Source organism: Cydia amplana, chromosome 4 (assembly GCF_948474715.1).
Source record: "Cydia amplana chromosome 4, ilCydAmpl1.1, whole genome shotgun sequence".
In the NCBI taxonomy this organism is placed as follows: domain Eukaryota; kingdom Metazoa; phylum Arthropoda; class Insecta; order Lepidoptera; family Tortricidae; genus Cydia; species Cydia amplana.
Window position 1 is genome coordinate 10,007,274 of NC_086072.1, and position 19,547 is coordinate 10,026,820.

The 19,547-nt window shown below is 37.4% G+C and overlaps 1 protein-coding gene across 1 annotated transcript in view; it reads left to right on the forward strand.

The window, feature by feature from the left end:
• The window catches only part of LOC134663161 (metallophosphoesterase 1 homolog), a 40,916-nt gene that overhangs the window by 13,933 nt on the left and 7,436 nt on the right, over positions 1–19,547 (forward strand). The gene's annotated exons all lie outside the window — the stretch shown is intronic.

Below are 19,547 nucleotides of genomic sequence, written 5' to 3' on the forward strand. Positions count from 1 at the left end.
GTAATCGCCGGACCCTATCGCGGTTTGTGGTCAGTCATTGCAACTTCACAGTCGTGCACCCGGTGCACCTACACCTACCTATCTATCCGTCTTTGGAGAGGTCAACCAACCCACACTTAGATGAAATGAAATGAGCATTTTTAAACTTCTATCAATTCTTTTTTGGGTAGTACCATGGGGTATTATTGGTATGGTACCTAAATCGTTCAAAACATCATTAAAAATGTACCGTGTTAGTAAAATTGCTATCGTATTCTATTGACAGAAATACCTTGGATTATCGGTTATATTCGAGCATTTGATGTCATCTAATTACCCTAAAAGTAGGTGAAAAAAATAAGTATGTATGTAAAACCCAGACTTTTTTGGGGTCAGCAGTGAACTCGGGATCAAAGAATTAGTTTTAGCCTATTTCTCTTTTATTCGAAGAAGCCTAAGCCTAACCTAATGCAATGTTAAACCTGGATCAACTAATAAAATGTGTGCCTGAGTGTTTAATATGGCGTATTACAATTCAAACATACAAGGTTTTTATTCTTGGAGGATATAATCAAACGGAGACGCCATGTCTGTAATTTTCTGTACAAAACAGTCTGCCGATTTTTGCGGGGGAGGGGAACGTCAAATGTATGCGTAACGTAAAAATAGCCATGTCAGATAAACGTCAGTCCATACATTGTGTATGACCGTTGGCCGCCTATTTTCGACAGAGGGGAAAGCCTGTTAATGGCTACTCCGTTTAGTTGTATCCTCCAAGTTTTTATTTTACCAAACTTTTATTCAAATAGCAGTCTTGTTGGAATTTTGATAAACAGTATAAACATCATCATCGAGGATGCCTCAGACTCTTCAGAGAGGCTTAAATAAAATAATCACGTTTAGGTACCTACGTTAAAATTGTATGTACGTACCTACATGATATATTGTTCTAAAAAATACGGTTTAATCTTGTGTTAGTTGAACTTAGGTAGCCAATTGGTCCGACTTGCAAAACTTTTGTACTTAGTTCGGTAAAAAAGTAATGCGTAACGAAAAGACAAACAAGAAAAGATACCGTCGGCATCGGCATTCATTCGTTTAGAGCTGGGCGGTTAGAGCGCAGCCGGCCGGCGGCCGTGTGAAGAAAGCCGACAACAGTTGTTCCTGTATCCTGACCGAGTCGAAGGTTTAGGAGGACCTGTATATATGTGTGCACTCCGATTACACACAGTTGTTACGGGTGTCAAGGTCACGGCTACACTGGTTTGGCTAAACGGTCGAGTTGCTCGCGCTCGGCGAGCTGCGAGCTACGGGAACACGCGGCTCCGAGATTTTGAATCGATGATAACGTGTAGCGCTTTCCGCCCTCACGAACTTGCCATGCCTTTCCGCAGTTGCCACCGCCACCAGATTTGGTGTGAGCATTGTTTTTCAAAGTTGCAAGAGGCATTGTCTGTATACGAGACGAATAGACAATGCCTAAATTAATGTTGTAGGATTTTCATTGATGTGTGGAGTTTTGGCACCTGAAAAGAAAACGAGCTAGTGATTAAAGTTGAGTTTCCGGCTAATATCATTAATGTCAGTTAACATTCTGCACCTGCAGGATAGAAACCGTAGCTCTGACATATAAGAACCGGAACAAAAGTAGCAGATATCCCCACCCACATAGACATGCAATAATGGAGGGGTCACACGTCACACTATGTAAGATGTAAGACATAGAAGTGGAGCCAAAGAATTCTCATGTGGCACTCTACAGATGGGTCAAGATCGCAAGGCCCTCAACTAAGACGATGGGAATATTAAATTAAAATTATACCTACAGTGGGACCACTCTGGACAACGGGTGGCAAGAGAGAGGAAATACTGGAAGGAGTTGGAGGAGGCCTTTGCTGACAGGCACACTGAACTAAGAGACTTTATATAAATACTTATTCAAAACTTACTATTATAAAATTAACAAACATGTTCGGAACAAAGGGCTATATAACAAAAAAAAAACTGCACCTGGCGAATACTTGATACTTAACTGCATTTTATCAAAACAATTAATTAACGCGGCGGGTCAAAGTTAAGTTCTCACGGTTTTCACACCACAACACAACACAACATACCTCGCTCGATTATATACATATTAACATTAACATATTGACCGAAGCGATACCAAAAATCACATTTATAATTACGAGGTTATAACGTAGCCCTAAATTCACTATAAATCGGCCAAGAATCCGATGAAAATTTCTCATCATTGTGACAGGCGCTGAACGATTTTATACTGATTATTATTATGTCCGTTCCCCGTGACTTCTCAAATAGGCCAAGAGCGAATATAACACACCTATCGAGGGGTCCGGTCCCGTCCCTAATTCTGTTAATTGAGAGCGCATCCGCACACCATGTGTTTGGTAGGTACCTAATCAGGTACTTACTTAATGGGTTTCAATATTAGGTCATCTTGTATATGGATATGGTCTAACGTCGTAAAAGCGTTCGGTTTTTCAATGTTTCTTTATATTTATACAGGGTGGATTTTCTTTTTGGGTCAGTGAGGGCAGCTACCAGATCCCGTGCTGCTACGAGAAAACGGTCTAAGAAGACCTTCCCTCGATTTCAAATTAATGAAGATTGGCTTTTACAGATTTTGGAAAAAACATACAGGGTGCGAGAAAAAGGTCATTTTTGACAAACTTTTTTTTTGATGCCAATCGATCCCATTCCTATTAAGGATCAAAAGCTTGTATGGAACCAAAAAAAAAATTTCCGGCTAGAAAAGCCACAAATCGAGGAAAACTTTTCCCATACAATTTGTATGAAAATCAAAACTTTTATTTTTCACATGCTGTTTTTGTATGCCAATCGATTCCATTCCTATCCAGTATCAATAGTTTCCTAGGGGTCAACTTACGGTAATGTACTAAAAAGCCACAAATTAATAAAAACTTTTTCCATACATTTACTATGGGGAAAATGTGAAATGTTATTCTCAATTTTCTATCTCGCCCATCAGTCCTACAGTAATGTCTTCATACAGTATTATGGTCCTTAAATGTAACAGGACTGATTGGCCAGATAGAAAAATGTGAATTAAATTTCACGTTTTCTCCATAGTAAATGTATGGAAAAAGTTTTCTTTAATTTGTGGCTTTTTAGTACATTACCGTAAGTTGACCCCAAAGAAACTATTGATACTGGATAGGAATGGAATCGATTGGCATACAAAAATAGCATGTGAAAAATAAAAGTTTTCATTTTCATACAAATTGTATGGGAAAAGTTTTCCTCGATTTGTGGCTTTTCTAGCCGGAAATTTTTTTTTGGTTCCATACAAGCTTTTGATCCTTAATAGGAATGGGATCGATTGGCATAAAAAAAAGTTTGTCAAAAATGACCTTTTTCTCGCACCCTGTATGTTTTTTCCAAAATCTGTAAAAGCCAATCTTCATTAATTTGAAATCGAGGGAAGGTCTTCTTAGACCGTTTTCTCGTAGCAGCACGGGATCTGGTAGCTGCCCTCACTGACCCAAAAAGAAAATCCACCCTGTATATATTCATTTTAAACACTAGACCTGTAAACTCAGTATTGCTCATGTCTCTATGTCCTGTTCCTGTTAATGCATTGTAATAGATACTCGTAGATATAGGCACTTAACATAACCAAGCACGTGTCGGATGTTAGGTGTAATCACTAGCTTTATGATGGGATTAAAGAAATTCTGTATGTTGTTAATCTTGAGGTCGATGTTGAGGTTCACGTCACGATGTCATTGCCATGCCACCATACGTTTATGCACGGTGCATTGTGCATGCTTTTAAGAGAGAGATTACAACAAATACATTAATAAATTCTTTAGAAACTTTAGAAATAGATATGTATTAGCTTGGTGACTTGGCTGTAGTTTCATGGAGCCACTCACATTCACATATTCACACCACATTTGCAAGTAGGTAGTAGTAGTATTGTAAACACCCCTCAGTTTTCTTTTTCTGATGTGAAAAATGTATTGCGTGCTTATTCAGACAGACTTAATGCTCATCATTTCGGTGTGTGTAATGTCTTACAACACATAACATAGGTAACGTTAACTAATTCCGACATTTACCAAAATGCGCAATATTGCTACACTTTTCTCAACTTTGCACGATCTGCGTCGTCAACCAATTTAATAAGCGTTTCTTCGTTTATTATTCAAAGAAAAATCGAAAATAACAACGCTTTCAAGCATTTTAAACTTAATTATATCTCAGATTGGAAGCTTCTTTGGTCCCACGGTTGTTCGCTAATAAAATTTAAATGTCTTTACAGTCTACCTGTGAGTCTCATTAACCAGTCATTAGACACCGGCGTGGCCTCGTTTGATATTAGAACCCTTTGCGCGTACCTACCTACCTGCCAGTAACTTATAAAACGACACTTGTAGCTTGCAGGCAATACAAGAAGTTATGAGCGAGGTAACAGGAGAAATGTAATGTAATATTTCTGTAGAGCGTGCCCAATCCAACGTTATGAAAATAACGCGCAGTTACGCAATATGGCAAGGTGTAGTGGGTATTAAAGTGCCTACTGAGTTTTTAATTTAGTAAATGAAACAATTTTCGCTTTAATTAAGTATATTGTAGAAATGTAGATAATGTAATAGAAATATATATATGTACATACTTTTATAATACTAAATGCACGGTACGTTAAGAATCTGGCCAAAAGCGAAAAGAAAGGGCATTCAATATCTTGATAAAGCAGATTAAACCAAAATGGGATAGAAACTTTGGATTTTGAATCATATGGCTTGATTCGAACGTGATTAAACAGAAAAAAGATGATTAAATAATTTGAAAGGGAAAGTACGCGGCGTTGTGACAGTCTCTTTAATGTTCCTTTAAAATACCTAGCTAATCTATAGCATTTATTATACTTAGGAACATAACAAAGCACATAAATGGACATATAGTCTATCAAGGAAGAAGGTGTACGCACATTGGATCCGCTACGTCGGCCCGTAAGGTACGTTACATTCACTAGCGGCAGCCTCCACCCGGTCGACGACCCAGAGAGAGTCAGCGATTACAAAAAAGATTATAGTATTCTAGATACCTAGTGTAGGTACTGCCGTAGTGCCGTCCTTACCGGCCGCCCACAGGTTAATCTCCCTTTTGTGCGCTAAGCGGCTTACGAGCGCAATCAACCACCGCAAATAATTAGCTGCTTTAATAAGACTCGACTGTGTGGGATAGGTGGCTCTCATTAAATGATTCCCTTTTTAACATTCCACTCTTATGGAGTCCTAAAAATATTAAAACTAAAGCTCAGTGCTTCAAAAGTTCGGTTGTAAGATGTGTTTTATGGACGGGTCAGGCGCGCAGGCCTGTACAGACGTCACTACAATGCCTAGAGGACCTCTGTTCCGAGACAAGCTGTGGAATTTATTATTTAATCACACCTTTGATCTTGCCTTGCTTGGTAGTTACTTACATTTTGAGCATCACTAGCATAAGATATGTTTTAACTTTCTTTGAGTTACAAATACCAGAACGATTTTCTTTTAAAGCCTAAAAAGAGTTTTAATAAGATTAGTAATAGTAGTAATTATTTGCTACGTGCTATTTTCTAAAACTTGATAAAATAGAAATTTAAAGGTATTACTTATTTATGGGATAATTAAAGTCAAAGCTATCTTAAGAGTTAGAGGAATCCCCGGATTCCAGCAAATAACGTTTTAAGAGCGGCGCGTTCCGGCTAACGTTGGTTTGTGGAATAGATTCAGGTAGCCGTTTCGTTGTTTGCTTCGAATGAGAAAACACTTCTACTAAACTAAACAAACACAACAATACGATAGAACACGCACTGAGGTTGCACCTCTAAAGCGATCTTCTAATCATTAGATTAAACAGAGTACCAGGAAAACAAAATGTAAATGAGTTTAATTAGAGTTAACAAACTGGTTTTATACAAATCTCTGAAGGTGGTGTAGTAAAAACTGATTTATTCGTAACTTGTTAATTGAACTTTAGTCGTTGTAGTTTTAAGTGTTTTAACGGTCAAGCGTAGGTAATTCATTTCTCTCTTTTACCATAGAGAAAAAAATACATAGATTGCTCACTCCATAGATCAATTTTAGTACCAAAAAGACTATTAGTAGCATCTAGCATCGAATAGCGGAACTATCAGTACTGCTTATCTCAACAGCATAAGACTTTCCGGTCGGTGCTACATCTATTGTCAAGTAGCAGTAGGTACTGATAGTTCCGCTACTCGATGCTAGATGTAGACACTGAAATTAATAGTCTAACTGATGTATGGAGTGTGCTCACTCCATACTGTACAAGTACTGTACAAGAGTGCTCTCTTGTCTTATTATATTTCTCTATGGTTTTACGTATAGTAAACTTGCTACCACTTGGCTTAACATCTAGCCGCCCATACGTCAAACCTTGCCAAGCAAAATGAAATTTTAATTTGTCAACACAAAGTTCAAATTAGAATGGAACAGTAGACCTTTTTATAGGTCTCTGGGCGGTTAGAGGTTAATTACGTACAGTCGCCATCAAATATCTTGGAGGGGAAAATGTGGTCGAAAATATATGAACATTGTGATCATGTATTGTATGATTTTTATATACTTATTCGTGAACAACTCGGCCGCTCCGATATATCTGATGGCCTCACTACCCAGGGTTGGGCAAAATACTGGCTTCCACGTATTTGAAATACAAATTACAAAATACATTTTTAAAAGTATTTGAAATACAAAATACAAATTACAGTGTTTAAAATAATGTATTTCAATTACAAAATATACCTTTATTTATATTTTTGTTTAGCATTTAGTTTTAACGTTAACGAATATCCTTTCATATAAACTTATAGGGTCATTGCGCTAGTTTTCGTCCAGCTCTAGTTTACGTCCACTTGACGAAATTTGAATATATACCTACATTCCTGCACAAATTTGGACTGATTTCAATCCTTATGTCTAAGGCGTCTAAGCAATATATCTGTCTACATATAACAATGATATTTCGCAAAAAGGAAGCGCTGGTGGCCTAGCGGTAAGAGCGTGCGACTTGCAATCCGGAGGTCGCGAGTTCGAACCCCGGCTCGAACCAATGAGTTTTTCGGAACTATGTACGAAATATCATTTGATATTTACCAGTCGCTTTTCGGTGAAGGAAAACATCGTGAGGAAACCGGACTAATTCCAATTACGGCCCTAGTTTACCCTCTGGGTTGGAAGGTCAGATGGCAGTCGCTATCGTAAAAACTAGTGCCAACGCCAATTACTGGGATTAGTTTCCAAGCGGACCCCAGGCTCCCATGAGCCGTGGCAAAATGCCGGGACAACGCGAGGAAGATGAAGACTTCGCAAAAAGTAGTAAATTAAAAATGAAATATATATTTGATAATCCGTCAAGTCGTCGTAAACTAGTGCATGGACGGAAACTACTGCAATGACCCTATCCCCTAGATTTAAACGAAAAGTTCCACGCAGAAGTTGACCTAATATAGATCCAGTATCCAGCCAATGAAAATTGTATCTCGGCTGGATCGGAGGTTCGCGGTCGGCTCACAGCTTGTGCGAGAGATTACACATTTTAGGATTATAGAATTTAATAAAATGTATTTATAGAAATGTATTTTGAAGCTTGAAGTATTTGAAATACAAAATACTAAATACATGTGAGTGCAGTATTTGAAATACCAAATACAAAATACTTTTGAGGTAGTATTTGAAATACAAATACAAAATACTAATTTGTATTTCAAATACGTATTTCAAATACATGTAATTGAAATACTGCTCAACCCTGTCACTACCTATTACTTTGATCTTTGAGACCTTATCATTAAATCATATCTCATTATTTTGCTAAAATCTCTTTACTTAATTATAACTATAACCTCAAAGTGATTCTAAGCTAAGTTCAAGTAACTACTACCTACTTATTTATAAACATATATTAAGTACCAATGTAGATAGTTAAGAGTCCGACTAATTTGGCTGTGTGTCGAACTGGTCCGCGGCTAGATGGCTGCATGGTGGCTATTTCTTTAGCTCGTGTTTCAAATTAGAATTTTATTGCCTCTTCGTGTTAGGTTTACTGTCGAGAGTTATCTGCGACCGAGATGAGGTCGTAATCCAAAATTGACTTACAACAAACAGTGTTTTATGTTTGTAATAAAATTTGGTGGGCGGAAAAATAGGTAGGTTAGGTACCTACTTCCTACCTTCGTGCCGAAAGTTTAGATGTGGGCCCACCTTTTTGTGCATGGAGTCTGTAATCATGAGCAACATTTTAAATGGTGTGACTTGTATGAACCTACCTTATATATATACTTACCTACATCATCGTTTGAAATTAGATGACTGTGTAATTTTATGACGGTAACTTTTAACATCCAAAATGGCACTATTGTCCAGGTGATGCCAGTGTCACATCAAAATAACCTTGCATGCGGCAGGCTCGGTCAACGTGGGTGGCGTGTTCCACGAATTAGTATAGGGATGGTCAAACGGGCCAATCAATCAAAATCCTTTAATGCCTATCCTGCGTATTAGGCGCCTATTTGCCTGAAGGAAGGAAATTTTGATAAATCATATTAAATGTTTTTACTACTTATGTTCACCTTGTCTAAAAGTAAATTCAGTGGTTGCAATACTTGCAAATATGTATGTAATTTATTCTAACGTTTCGTTTTCCGAGTTCTGTTAAAATGTTCTTCCGCTTAAATATGTACTAAGCACGCCGTTTGTTTTTTGTCTACCTTCGTTAAAAGCTTAAACCAATTATTGATGTTACTGCCTATAATGTTCACATTCTTATGGTTGCCGTATCAAGAAAACACTTTGCTTAAGTGGCAATAGTAATAGATTCGAAGCTTTAAGCACTAGTGTTTTTCAGTAAGTGCCTTGTTAGAGTAAGACGCCTTTTATCCTTTTTAATAATCGTTCACTATAAAATCAACATAGCTTCTTTAGTTAACTATGTATAACAAATAATCAATAATTCGCCGAAAAAAAAACAATAATTGGAGAATGAAAAGTTACAACATAACATAATCAAGAAACAAACGATTCCAAACATATTCCAAAGTCCAAATTGTTTGAGTTGAAAGAGACGTTTCGGGATCGGGCTTGTTAATAGTGGCTATTTTTGGTCATCCGAAGAAGATTTAATCTGTGTAGGTATAATAAAAGATAATCGTACGAAGTGACCTGGAATGTTGATAGTAACGTTATTATGCTTTTGCTGGCAAGCGGCCAGCGCAGCCGCAGTCGCACGCGCTCTAGCAAATACCACGGATTCATCTCAGGACTCTCAGTATGACATGAGGCCTAAGTACCGACTAACACGGTTAATGCGTGAAAGTAGATGTTAGTTTCACTATTGTGTATTTTCTACCATATAAGGAACAGCCTTTGAAATAGGTTCGGTACAATAGTGCTTATGACTCGCGGCGAATGTGTTTATCGTAAAAGCTTTAAAATTCTTGCGGCGGCGCCAAGGCGCCCGCAACAAGTCAAAATAAAATCGTTTTACCTATAAGCAACTTTGTAAGTAAGCGTCACTATTCTTTTGTAAGGAACTAAATTAACTCTTAAAATAAATACTTAATTTTAGAAACGTCATCCATCGGTAATGTTATATTATAAACTATCAAAACCAGGTATAAGTAATAGTCGAGGAGCCAGCGATTAAATAAGGCAACATATAGAATATCATTGAAAAAAACCCGAATATACTTACATATAATACAAATAGGTAACACAATATGTTACCTATTTGTAAACATAATACACATAATATGTGATAATCAATACAATATAATATATAATACAATAGGTACCTAATAATAATTGACATAAGTAATCATTTTACTATACTTAATAATAATTATCCAGGTAATTACAGGATATCTACATTTATCTATTTATTTGGAAAAGTTTTACAATACATATTTATTTATCTATGTATTTATTTGCCGACATATCTTACTGTCAATAGTGTCAATGTTGTACTTAATAAGATCAGTTTCGTGAGTCCCTGATGCAAAACACAAATTTTAAAGACGGATCATTGTACCTATGCTGTATTTTGTCGGTAATTTGGTATTCGTCGATCGGTACTTCAAAGCAATAATAACGTAAGATTACGTACCTCCATCGTCCCTCTCACCTCGCGGCACAATACTTCTTTTTCTTGTATCAAAACCTGTTCTCTCCCATGTCGGACGATCTCAAAAAGTGATTCCGACTTAATAGCCACGAAGTGTGATTATTAGTTATTATATAACGCTCTACGAAATTCAGTTTTAATAATAGGTTCGAGTCGAAGTGGAGAGATTTACGGTCGAAAATGTACAGAACTGACTACGAATTACTGTATGGAAGCCGAGATTAAAACATAACTATACGAGCGCTGATATACCTACCTTTAAAACTGCCGAGGGGGACTTCCTAGGAAGACAATGGACATGCATACTTTTCCGGAGTCGTAACTTTATCGTGCATACACAGGGGGTTGGCCGGGCGGGCCATTGCATCGTGCAGTTCCCATAGGGATGCAATACGTTAGCGGCTACCATCAAAGGGATTTTATAATATCAATAGCTTTGTGCTACTGCTATGCCCTTTGTCGGCACTCTTTGGAGCGGCTATATCACAGCGACAGCCGTGCAGACAGACAAACCATTACGGGTATAAAGCGACTTCAAACGATCCGGCGTCACGTGCCATATCAATTGCCAACTCTGCATCACTGACCTTTGTAAAAAAACTATAGCTTCTGGTTCATTTCTTGTGCTACATTATGAAAGATCAATCGCTTCAACATCAAAGCAGACTTCTTAATTATTATGTGTAAGCTTATATACTTACATTACTTTGTAACTATTATTATGACCATGATATTACTAGTTTATGTGTTGGAGCCTTGCCCTTGTAATGTGGTAATAATAAGTAACAATATTTATCAAGATGAAGGAAACGTTCAAATGAGATAAGGCATAAGGCAAAGCTGTTAAAATTATACGTAAGAAATAAAAAGGGCGTGAGTCTTCAGCCCGCGCCGGCGGCGATGATTCTCATCTCGCGTTTGATCTCGCCGCTGCAGCCGGCACAGCTTTTGCTGTGCTGCGTCGTCTCCTCTTGTTTATTACTACTATTCTATTACACACCATTTGTGTTTATTCGTATGTACTAGTCATTATTAGAAAATACCTTATTCGTTAACACCGGCACATTCTTTATTGCAACACCTATCTTTTACCAAGACGTATCGTATACGTACCGGTGTCTCGTTCAATACGGGTGAAACGAAGTCCAATTATAGAGGACTTTAAGAACTACCGATTTAACCCCCATGCATTGACGTATCTCATCTAAACTACTTAACAACTGCAAACTACTAAGTTTAAATTGGCGTGTATTAAGGCAGGCAGTAAACACTAATTAGTAATTACGTACCTACCTCGTTGTATTTTAGTTTTTAGTCCTCAAACCTTCAAGCTTGTAAGTACTTAACTTTTTTTGCAAACCTATTCAAATTCATGGGCCCTAGGATTCACTAGGGCTATAGTGTAGTAAGTAGTGTGACGCCAAAAAAAATGATTTTATAGAAATAATCACAGAAATGATGATGATGATGGTGATCATCATCATCATCATCAGTGTAGTAAGTAGTGTGACGCCAAAAAAAATGATTTTATAGAAATAATCACAGAAAAAGTAGTTACCAGCCCTGCGAAGGTGAGAGGCGAAAAGCGATGGTATCGTAGCCGATTCCGCGGCAGGGTGGCGTGGTCGTGGCGTGCTGCGAGCGCCAAGCGCGCCATCAAATTAATTACGTCTATATTTTACCTCTTTGTCGGCACCGCGCTGTACAAGTTGCCAGTACGCCGCATACCTCTGCAGTTCAGGAAGTGTAGTGTTAGGTGCGAAAAGTTAGTTGCATATTTGTCTTTTGTTTTTGGAAATTCTTGACAAGAGCATCATTAATGTAGGTATGCATCATTTGTTTCTTAGTACAATTTGCATTACTTATACATATTATACATGTAGGGTAATTCGCCAGTAACTGGCCACTTTTAGTAACAGGCCGGCCTAAACTAAAAACGAATTCTATTCACCTATAAATAGAATTCATTTTAGTATAAAGCGGCTAGTTATTGAAGGCTGGCCAGTTATTGAATTCTAGGGTTGGTCAGTGGAATTCTATTTATAGGTGAATAGAATTCATTTGGTGGCCAATTACTAACAGTGCCAACAGTGGCCGGTTACTGGCGAATTACCCTAGTACATTTTATGTCATACTTGGTTGTAAGTCAGAAATTCTATCCAATACTAGAGTCAGACCAAGAAAAGTCTGCAAAGACGTTGACAGCATACGCAGTGCAAGTGTTATTTATAGATAGGTACGTCATAATTTTATAGAAGTTTGACGTTTAAAATAACACTGCACTGCGTTTGCTATCAAAATCTTTGCAGACTTATCTTAGTCTAACTCTATTTAAGTACTTACGTGTAGTCAATCTGGTAACGGAAGACGATTTTTATTTAAACACTCCGGTAAACGAATCTTCAATCGTTATATGAACGGTCTAGGAGTGAAAGTAAATTGCTGGACGAAACTAATAAATAATCTATGCCGTGTTTGATATAAATTACGGCCAAGTTCCCCCTACGTTTAAGTCACGCATAAAGTCCGTGTCTAGTCTACCTCATGTCATGAAAAAACTAACGACAAATTGAGTATTTCGAAGCGTGTCCGGCGGTGGCGGCGCGAGTCAAAGGCGCGCCGTGATCAAAGGCGCCGACATTGACGGCAGGAGCTTTGATCTCACCGCACGAAGTGCAAATTATGTTATAAAGACAGCGAGTAGCGCCCGCGTCGGCCGCCAAGCGGTGCACTGTTAATTAATTCAACCCGTTGCGAAGCCGTGGGCCGACCCACCAAACAAACTGCGCTGCAGCTAATGCTTATGCTATTGGCGATTTCAGGCAACTTTATTTTTATTGGACTAAAAAAGTTTTCTACGCCTATATCTATGACCTAGTCCGCACACTAAACAATGACATATATTTAAAATATTTTTTTTTTGCATATAGTAGGTATTTAAAGTTGTATTTAGGATGTTACCTAGTGTTACTTTTATTTTGTTAGTTCTTAGTTAATAAAGATTAAGGTAACGTTACGGTGTACCTATTGGAATCGACTCCAAGTGGTTTTTGAAATACCATTAGTAAGTTGAAATACCATTAGAACGGAAAACTTTGACTTTTGTCTTTTTTTTCAAACTCGCAGTCAAGTGAGGATGCTGTTTTTTTTTTAGAAACTGAGCCGTTTGGAAAGGATTATGTTACAAAAGGAAGTATTGAAAAAACTTAAATAGTTTTTTTTTAAATAAATTAATTGGTTCATCCCGGAATTTCTTAACAAATTTAAAAGTTCAAAAATTCATAACTCGAAAACTACGAAAAATCGGCTAACATACATGGGGTATATTGACTATATTCTGATAGCCCACAATGTGAGGAATTAAAAAAAAAATTTAGACGTCGATGTTTGGACCACCCTGTATATTTTTAAACGACCTCCTAGCCTAGTCGCCTATTATAGTCGTTAGTTGCCAACTTGCTAGACTCACGCCTGCCTACGAAGTAGGAGGTCCCGGGTTCGAATTCTGGAAAGGGATCATTGGGTAAGGGCATTTATTTGTGTGTTTATCACAATTTGTTCCTGAGTTATGGATGTTTTTAAGTATATAATATTTATTTATATATCGTCGTCTAGTACGGTCGAAAATTTTAATTTATAACCCATTTCGTACCTTGTCACAGTGACAATCAATTACGAAAGTCGCTTAGAGACCTCATACTATTGTCGCTGTGACAAGGTACAAAATGCGTCCGAAATTAAAATCTTTCACTGTACCTAGGGGCTGTTCATAAATTACGTCATCTATTTTTGACGATTTTGGACTCCTCCCCTCCCCCCTAAAATCATCCTAAAGTCATGCTTCAAAGGAGTCCGTTTCCTTTTACGTCATACTACCATCATCTGATGTCCAGACACTCCCCCAATTTGAAATGACGTAATTTATGAATAGCCCCCAGTACCTGAGCGTTTTCCAAAAAAAGTGTACATTTCATTCATGTCTTCAAAATATTGACTTCTTGGGCTCATTTTACTCAGAATCATTTGTACATTCACGCCTCATACATGAAACAATGCGTCCCAAAATTTTGTATGAAAAAAAAAATTTCCAGTGCGTCACGTTCATACAAATTAAAAAAAATCATACAAGAATGTGACGATCTGGAAAGGAATTTTTTGGATACATTTTTTTATGTATGAGGCGTGAATGTACAAAATTACAAATGATTCTGAGTAAAATGAGCCCAAGAAGTCAATATTTTGAAGACATGAATGAAATGTACACTTTTTTTGGAAAACGCTCACCTACAATTCGAGTACTAGACTTTTAGCTTAGCTTATGGCTCCTCTACACGATGGGCCAGCGCCGGCCACTCCAAGGGACGCAGCCATGCGGTAGAATGAGATAGCAATATCACTTGCTCCCTCTAACGCATAAATGCGTCCCTTGGAGTGGCCGGCGCGCGGCGCTGGCCCATCGTGTAGAGGAGCCATTACATGGGATTAGGTCGATCTGTGTAGGTATAATTGTCCTATAATATTTATTATTTATTTTATTTATGATGAAGTTATTTCCTTCAAAGTACCTACATAAAAAATAAAAGCCGGTGTTGTGTTAATATATTTTTCTATTGTTTCCATGTACAATAACTTTAAACTATTTTTACGGGCTCCTGGAGTACATTTCCAAATTCGAGTAGCGCCACAACAAAGCAGCCATAAAAATTGCTAATTTATTACATTCATAACTCGCTTATTGAAGTAGGTACATTAGGAACGTATTAACATTACATAATTATATTAATTCTGGTTAACAAATAAAATAAATCGAGTCTTTAAAACTTACAAGTTTTTGTGTCCTACTTATTGTACACAAATACCTACTTTTGAAGAAGGTAATTACTTACCTACCAATGGGTTTGTTTGCTGTTCGCTTGAGCAACACAGATAATGCGGAAGGCAAACGTTTCGTAGAATAACAAGGCGCAAAACGATATTTCGTTGGAGCAATTTATGGCCATTAAAACTTGGTCGTTTCGTTTTTAAACAATAACCGGTTCAAAGACGGTTGTTTTCTTTGAGCGTACGGCTGTATTTCGCGCAGGGCGAGGCGGCCAAACGAATCGAGGCGTAGATATTGTTGTGAGGAAGGCGAGGGCCGCAAGGGGCAGGCGGGAGGATCGAGAGCCGCGTGCGTCGCTACTTTAAATCTTTCATTGCACTGTTGTGTGGTATAAAGTATAAATAAACAAATGAGACATGTGCGTAATAAAGGCGTTTGATGAGCGCACCGGCGCGACACGCGCTGCGGTCGGCGCCTGTTGTTCTCTCTCGGTGGCCCACATCTGCTCGTTTGATTAGGGTTAGGCAGGCTCCGACTAAAATTAAAGCCGATGCTTGATGACGACTTAATGACAAATGCAACACTTTGTATTAGAACAAATTAAATTATTTTCAGAAAATATTTTAATTTGTTTTTATTTCAAGTAGACACACTACTATAAATTATAAACTTTGAATAAATGTCATATACTAAAATTATTCAAGAGTAAGGTTTATGTAAGTAAGTATGTAATTTGTTAACCCGTGCGAAGCCGGGGCGGGTCGCTAGTTGATTATTATCGCAACACTCTCACACATTTGTCTCAGGAGACACGGAGGTCAGGACCTGGGGTCGTATCATTTCCAAATACGATTTGTGTTTCGATTGACGTTTTCTATTAGGATTGTCATTTGGCTTCGCCCCCTGTTCAAAAATTGCGGTGCTAGTGGAGCTGGAGAGACAAATTTCCGAAGTAGTAGATCGTATTCGTAGATCTAAAGCGCGTAAAGCTCGCCGAGTAACAATAGCAATAGTGCTCACTAGCATAGCCTGGATACCTAAATGAACTATGAAATACGTTACGCATCGCGGTCATAGTCATGATGAAATTGAGATGCACAAGACCTTAAATCTTTGTAAAATGATTTTTTCATCTCTTACTAGTCACTAACCAAGACGATTTTAACGAGACCAATCTCGATGAGGTTGTTTGATTTAGTACTTACAGAATTCCTATGGCCACCTGCCACCTGCGGCCTACAGTGCCTATATAATCAAATCTGCTTGTAAATGCAAATACCTATATCATTGCAGGTCAAATTTATCTGGCAAGATTTGATTATAGGTACATTAGTGTACATACATTACCTACTTACAAACAGAAACAAAGACACCGGGACAGGTGTAAATAAATAAAAGTCTGTAACTGACTAGATCCGTTGAATAGGAGTTCCTATTTCCAATGAAATTCACTGTCTTTGGAAGGGAATTGGTACAATGATACCTACATATCTATGTACATATGAAATATATGTACACATATTTCATTCGAATCCTGGTGTTGTAGCAATTCAAGCGGTTGTAAACTAATAAGTTAGACGGCTGTAAAATAATACTGACTGCCGGCTATTCTAAGCAAACACCAGTAATATTATACAAGATACTTACGTTCGTACTGTTCGGAGCTCACGGCATTCGCCATCAGATTACGATATAAATAAACTCGGGACGGCGACAAGAGTTCCGATGTAAGAGTTACTCGGAACCGCTATTTCCGACATTCTACGAACGTGTCATCTTCAGTGCCACTTTCAGTTTAAGTGCTGTGGGTGACAGACAGCAGCCAATGGATGGACCTTTGTTTACCCTGAGAAATTATTTGTAAAATCAACTTTTGTTTTACTTTTACTGGATAATTTCAAGATCATAGATCTGAAAATTCTGAAATCTATCGCACATACTCGTAGCGTAGAGATCCGGTTCGAAGGATCATTTGGTGGTACAGATTGATCAAGTAGGTGGTAATTGTTTTAATTTAAGCTCTTCTAACCAGATGCTAATGCATTGTCTCGTTAGCGTCCTTGTGTGTAGGTACATATTTTTTTGGTTAAAGGCATTGCGAGGCAGAATTAAAGATTGTCGAATATGGAATGAAAAATAGGTAGTAAAAGCTACGACATGCGAGTGAGATAAGTGACGTTCCGAAGTCGGATCCAATTTGGAACGATTTCCTCTTAGGGCTAGTCCACGTGGTTTATTTAACGAGCCGGTCGTACGGCCGCAGTCAGCGGGGCCGCCTTCCATATTCAAATTACAGGTTTGAATGTAGGTACCACTCGGAGCGCCGCGGGAGAGGCGGCGCGACTTACGACTGCCGATGAGGCCACTTTCTAGGAAATTTCTAAACATTTATAACGGCGGGTGCGACTGTAATTATTGTATGAAAGTTCACGTGTGTAATTTGCCGACTTGGAATTTTCAACGGAAACACGTTTTGTACAAGTACTTACTTACTTACTTTGCCGTGATTTGTAGAAAACGATGACTGTCGTTTAAAGTTACTAACTCGTTTCAAATTACGATGACCGCATGATTATTTTCACTTTTCAGCACTTTTGAGCTCTTTTTATACTATCCTCTATCAGTTAGTTTCTCACTTCAACGGAAGACAACAACAACAAAGTCTTAACTATATCTACAACACAAATGTTCAAAAACTTTAGAACTACATATTTGGCGTAAGAAATAAATAAAAAATGTATTTGCATTTTCTTACGTTAACTACTATATATGTAGTATATAAATAAAATATTAACATTAAAATCCCAAACATCTGGAACACAACACGCAACGCAACCCTTGCCTAAGTCTCAGAATAAGTAATAGTATTATCATACCTAAGTGCTTTCTCAAAAATTAAGACACATTTCAGCGCAGCGTAAGTAGTGAATTTCGTGGTATTTGATGTTAGCCATTCTTTTGTGAATATAATTAAAACATCCTCTAATATGACACACACGATAGCTAAAGAAAGATAAAGGTTATTATTTATTTTGTTTCCTTTCTTAACACGAAAGCGGGCCCGCTTTTCTCTCTATTTATTATTATTATCTTGTGTATATAAGATAAATTAGATAGCCGTAAGATAAACAGAAAAAGAATTATTGTTAAAGTACAGTAAACTTAGAAGCACTTATGGATCCCATAATGTAAACAAAAGCACGTTCGTAGCGTTCACGGACACGTTGGTAATTAATTCGTCGTTGAGTACGATCTATTTAGTAAACTAAAGGTGAAATTATGTAGTAGCTTTGAGAAGCTCTTCATTATATTTACCTATTGCGATAAGGCGAAAGAAATTGAGTAGTTGTCTAACGGTCTTGTATGCACTTACATAGTGTATACTTACTGTACCTACCTACACTACAGAAGAAGATTGTTTCTCCAATAAGAATATCAGTGCTTCTCAGCATAGTTTTATTTTAATACCGTGATCGTGAACCATGCTTAGCAATAGAACTTTGATATGATATTAGGTAACACAGATGAGGAGATGAGTGAACTTAGAAAATAATAGAAATAGGATGATCGCTGAATAAAAACAAAACACCTATATTTTTTGAGTTATGTTAGGGGGCATACATATTTTACTATTAGGTACACCTAGGCTAACTAGTTCTTGCCTGCGATTTCGTGTACCTAGAATCAGTACTTCCATAGTAAATTCCACCCCCTCAAAGATGATTTCCGCGATTGAATCTTAATGTCGTTCTTCGGGTCTTGAAGGTTCGGGTTCAACGGTGAGTTACTTTCCTACAATTATAAATAATATGTAAGTACTACTAGCTTTTGCCCGCGACTTAGTCTGCGTGGAATTACTAATTTGGTTAAGTATTACTACCTTAATTTTTAAACAAATCTGCTTTCTATTTCTTACAGGGTTTCTGAATTAGTCAAAAATGCGAACATTCATTATTAGTAAAGAAAGGTCTTATAATCCATTTTTGGCTTATTTTCTTTTATTTATTAATTTTGTATCTTCACTTCTTGGATTTGGAGAAGTTGACGAAGTTGAGAAAATTAAAGAAGGTGAAGTTGAAGAAGTTGGATAAATTGACGTAAAAGTTGGAGAAGTTGATTGAAGTTGAATAAGATGAAGAAGTTGGAGTTGAAGAAGTTTAGGTAAATAAAGAAGTGGGGAAGTTAAAGAAGTTGTAAGTTGGAGAAGTTAAAGAAGTTGAAATCGAAGAAGTTGAAGAAATTGAAGTTGAAAAAGTTTAGGAAGGTAAAGAAGTTGGAGAAGTTGAAGAAGTTAAAGAAGTTGGAGAAATTGAAACAGTTGGGTACTTATGTTTACGAAGTTAGAGAAGTTGAAGAACTTGGAGACATTGAAGTTCAACATCCACTTCCACTTCCCTTCCCTTCCCGTCCCTTCTCTCTTTAAATCTAATCTGCTTTTTATTTATTCCCAATACAAACTTCCACCACCATCTCATCCCTTTTTCACCCTTAAAGGTATGGCTATAAGTTATTGGTCACAAATACATTATACTTAAATTATTTATTTTTTACGAAAACTTAAATGATAAAA